Source organism: Erigeron canadensis, chromosome 1 (assembly GCF_010389155.1).
Source record: "Erigeron canadensis isolate Cc75 chromosome 1, C_canadensis_v1, whole genome shotgun sequence".
NCBI lineage: Eukaryota > Viridiplantae > Streptophyta > Magnoliopsida > Asterales > Asteraceae > Erigeron > Erigeron canadensis.
The window spans coordinates 42826774-42832773 of NC_057761.1; positions in this window are offsets into that span (position 1 = coordinate 42826774).

Below are 6000 nucleotides of genomic sequence, written 5' to 3' on the forward strand. Positions count from 1 at the left end.
AGTATTGATAACGTCGTAAGACCCGTGTATTAGATACGGACCTAAAATCTAATTTTTTATTAAATTTTGGAAAATATAACGATAGCCTTTGATGACAGGAAATGTAATTAGTTTAAATAACGATACTATGTTTCGAGTTTTCTAACTTGAAATTTTTTTCAAGCATTTAAATAAACTTTTTCATATTATTTCTTTTCTTTTATGAGCCACCACAGCTAATTTATTTTTTGTGATGACACATATACATACTTTAATATTTAAAGAATTTGAATCATAACATACAATCAAAATAAATTCTAGCTTTCAAATTAGTGTAAATATGAATTATAATAAATTTAAAAGTTCAAAGACTTAAGTTAGGGAAAAAAAAAAGTTTACTAAACAAAGTAATATCAACTAATGTGGGGTTAGCCCACTTAGTAGAGGTTCTTACCTCTTGATATAAAGACCAAGATGCAATACTTGATAATGAGTTAATATAGTATTAATTAGTGAAATTTAGTTGAAAAGATATTTGTCGTTTAGAGAAAAAAAATAATAATCAAACTATTACCATTTTTGTATATATAATGAACTAATTAGATATTGATAATTCACATAAATTTTCTAAAAACTATCATTTTTAATTCTATCAATCATTTATGGATCAAAATATATCACTATATTGCATATAGAATTCTAGGTTTTGAAACTGAAATAACGTAGAAGACTTACATTAATGTAACTAAAAGAATTATATGTTTTTTTCCGAATATTCGGTCGGTAGATGATATCACAAAAACCTCATTGTATAATGGTGAACTCTTGCACGTACCATAAACAACGAGATATTGACAATGGGCCATTACATATATTCGGAGAGAAAAACCTTACGGTTTGTCGTCCCTAAAGATCGAACTCAAGACCGTGGGTAAGTCCGGGAATGCCTTTGACCAACTAGGTTAGAACTCACATTTTTGATGATTGTATAGATAAGGGTATCTATCATATAACTAAAAGATGAGGTGGATGATACACTTGACACCCTTAAAACTCTTTTAAGGCCTATAACTATCTCCTAATTACTCTACAACTCTCCCCTTTTCTATATTTTTAAAAATTTTTTATTTGCTTATTAAGTAGATAATTATATTTAAAACTATACCATAAATCTTTTTTTATCGAAATAAAACTTTTTATAATTTGAAAGGTAGATAATATCCTTAAAACTCTCCTAATATAAATCTAAATTATTATATATACAACCTTAATTTTTATTTATCATTCTCATTCATATTATTACTAACCTTCCTATCTTTAAAAAATCAAGTTCGCTAAATTTCTCACAAAAACCCTTAAAACTATTTTTAACCCTAAAACTCTCTCCTAATTACTTGAAAGCTTTTTTTCTTTTATATATATTTTTTATTTGCTTATTAAATAGATAATTATATTTAAAGTTCTATCATAAATCTTTTTTATATCAATTTTTTTAAATTTTAAAGATATATAATATCTTTGAAACTCACACAATATAAATTTAAATTATTATATATACAACCTAAATTTTTATTAATCATTCACATTTATATTATTACTCTCCTTCTTATCCTTAATAAACAAATCAAGTTCTGTAAATTTTTAAACAAAAAAAAAACATACAGTTTATTTATAACACGATAATTTTATTTTTGGTATTTTGTTCGAGTTTGATTATTATTTGATATTGAATTGTTAGGTTATTGTTATTTTTCATCTCTTTTAATTTAGTTTATTGTCATTTGTAGTTTGATTATGACTTATTTTACTACTACAAAAGGATTTATTATTTTAAATCTGTTTTGTTATTATTATTTTAATATATATTGTTGATATATATATAAGTGTCCGTCTATCGAACGAGTCTAAAGATTAGTATTATTATTATTATAAATAAATAAATAAAAAGGAATCAATACACAGTACTAGAATTAATATTAATATACAGTACTAAAGCAGCATGGTTGGATCAGTAGTAAACATCCTTGTCTCTGGAGAAAAAGGTCATGGATTCGATCCTCATCCCATGCAAAGGTTGGAGGGCCTATTCTACCAATAGGTAGAAACTGGAAGCAGCCTCTCTACTTAGCTAGAGGTAAGGTATGCCTACATCTTAACCTCACCCGTACACCGTCGAAGTATTGGGGCTCAAAAACCCGCAGTAGATGACACTGAGCAGTTACTTACTCTAATACTAATCAAGATGATTAAGAAGAGATAATTGGCCCACTAAAGCTTTCCGTATAAAATTAGAATGCAATTATGGAAAAATGAAACAAACGAAAGTGGAGCCCATGTACGCCCGGAGCATCGCACGCCTGCTCAGTAGACCGGGACCCACCTGACCCATGAAACTACGCCTGGGCGTGGAATTTTATGCCCCTGTTCTTTTGGTCTCCAACTCACTCCTTATTTTGTTTCATCTTCTCCAAGCTTATTTTGGTTTTGGGCTAGAATCGAATGGATATGATGGTTGACATCATTCACACAAATATCTTACAATAATCGATTAATTAACTCGAAATTAATCACTATTAATCTTACAAAAGAAATATAATGAGGCCGGACTAAGTATCCCTAAAGACATGCTTATTTGTAGGTACTTTTAAATCATATATATAGTTAATGTGTTATATAACATGAAGATACAGCTTTTTGTGCATTGCAGCATATATACATGCATGCACACACATATATAGAGAGAATTGTTCCTAGTCTACAAATATATATTATTCCACTCTATTATTCCTACTAAATAATAATAATGGTATGATAAGCTAGCTTTATTGTATTAATAAATTAGCATATATATATAAAATCTGATCACAAATTACAAACTACAATAAGAACGTGCAAGGCATATTTGGCTATTTATAATTTTTAAATAAAGAAAAAGAAACTGGAAAGCTGGAACACTTTTAATTGAGGTGAAAAGTAATCTTTATTGAGTAAGCTTCAAATTTCCTATTTTTCCTCTATATGCTTGCTTGGCCTTTTTGATGATCTTTTTGTAGTTTCCAATTGAAATTGTCGATGCCTTTATAATCAACCAATCATAATCATAATTTTATATGCATGGGTACATGGTTTGAATTGAAGGCCAACTTCATATTTATTTATTTAAGTTGAATAAAATAATTTGCATTTTTTTTTTACTTATATAAAAAAAATAAGTATATATATATCTCAAATATTTATTTATATGAGTTAACTGTTTAAATGGCTTGAAGTTAAATAAATCAATATTTACTTTACATATGAATGAAACAAAACTAGCTTAGAGATATCTTACATGAGTATGTACATATCTTAAACATGTCTCATATCTTTCCATATATGATACTAGTCACTCTAAATTATTGATAATAATTAAGAAAAAGGAAGAAAGAGGCCATGCATGATTTTTCATTTTTAGTTAGCAGAAGACTGAAAGTGGTGTTATGATTTTGTTCATTCCTATACTCCTCCGATCCAATCCATGCCCATTTTTAATGTATTGATGATCATCATCATGATTGCTTGTAGTATAGTATATATTGCCTTAATTTCTGCATAAGTGTGTATTGTTGCTGCCCCTACCTATATATAGCTACCTACATCCACATTCACACTCGATTTATGCATATATATATATATATATTGCCAGTCATTAATTAATCCAATCAATTGGGATATATACATACATTGATACATATATATGGTGCCCCATTATCCAAGGCCACTATAAACAATGATCAACTACTGTTTAGTCAAGTCTTTGTGCTTGAGCCATGATGATATATAGATGCATATTGTTTCCAATTCCATGCAATGTAAAAATTTATCAGTATGATAAATAGCAAATTATTTCATCTACCTCGATCATGTTAATATGGTACTACTAGTAATTAGCATGTACTCAGCATATTCAATCATATAACATAATTTTTCGTGTTATTATTAATTTTTAAAAAATGACACATAAACTTCTTTATTTAACTCTTACGTGACCGATCTGAAATGATATACGAGTAACATATATATATATATATAAACTCGTTTGGGATTGATTGATGATCGAGATCAACTCATTTCAATTCAATCAATTTAATTTGACCCACTAAAAATAAGATATATACAATCCTATAGAAAGAAACTTGGTTTTTACAAAAATGGGTATAGCATTTTGTCATATCCTTAAAGACTGTGATATATTGTCCATATTCATATAGTAAAACTTAAGATATTTGAAGGACATAATGTTAGATTGGATACAGTAGAACCAGAGAACATCCCCTGTCCTATATATGTATATCTACTTTCATGTCTGACAAAACTCCATATAACATGTAACACGCCATGCATCAACTACACCAGATTGATATATACTAGTAATTATTATTTTTTGTGACTGACATGCCATTCCCATGGATACTCATTATACCCCCACAACCCCACATGCCATGCATTCCCTCTCCACTCTTTCAATTCAACTCCTTTTATTTATATATTATTATCTATTTTTATTATATTAATTCTTAATTAATAGTAAAAAGTTAAACTCTAGCTAACTAGTCATTAATGTATATTATTTAATTAGTTAGTGAGTCGAATGATTTTGATGGATTGATTGAAGTTATTATATGCGATCATCATAATCATCATGCTACCATCATCTTCACACCAACACTAATTGACTAAAGACGTTTTATGGTTTTTCATCCTCACCATTATTGTATAATTCAACCTAATTTATACATAAAAAATTCAATCTAACTATAGAACGATGAAATGTGAAATAATTAATAAACAAGATTAATTTTGCAAAAAAGAGTTAACGGTATTCATGTGTCAAATCTTAAGATATTTTGTTGATTTTTAAACACATATATAATTAATTAAGTTGATTGATATTTTTTCCTATTGTATGCAATGATATATATATATGTAATGATATATATAATCTAGAGCTTTTAAGTATTAACTCAAGATGTTTACAAAAGCTCTTAGACGTGTAGGCGAGTTAGTTGAGTATGCAGTCTCATTACGAGACATCCTAATTAACAAAATACGAATATGGTATCCGCGCAATGCGAAAACGGTAACGGCGACGACGGTTTAGCGGTGTTGGTGACAGATGGTGATGACATCAGCAATTGGTGTCTAGTGATATAAATTGATGTAAAGATAATAGTGGAAATATATTATAAAATAAGGACTTATAATATTTCCATTATTATCGTATGTAATTATTGTGTAACACTTTATATTTTTAGAGGGTGGATAATCTTTATAAAGGAGTATAGATAAAGGTGTGGTGTTCGATCCTTATGGACTGTTATATATGGTCGACAATCCTGTATTCGTTGACTGCTCCCGATTTACCTCTCACACGCACGTTGATAATGGTACGGTCTAGCTTGAGTGGCCCAAGATTATTTAGCTCAATGATAACATTTTAACCAGATGTTTATTTTTTTTAGAACAACAATATATTAAATAAAATGACATCAAGCAAATCACTAGATGTCCGGAAGAGTACAACAAAATAATACAATTACAATTATAATACACCGTGCTTAAAAGAGCAAAGGGCATTGAAGCCACTCCAACCGCGAAATCCGCTTTTGCTTGCATTTAGTAGCAGAATACCACTGATAGGATTGTGCAATGATAATTAAGTTCAGTAATGAATATACATTACATAATGAATATTATACCACTGATATAATGATTATATGAGCAAACGGCAATATATTGATGCTTATACATTACATAAGAATATAGATAAAAAAAAAGAAAAGGGCACTATTCTAAAAATTCCACCTGTATCTCTATTCCTATTCATAAATTAATATAGTTTAATTTAATGTGATGCGTGTGTGTATGTGAAAGAGGATGTGCTGACCAAAAGAGAGATGCATAACTTTCTACGATGGAAAATTATGCACCGTTCGTAAACGCTATCATTAACATCATTAGGTGGGTCACTCGTAGGATTTT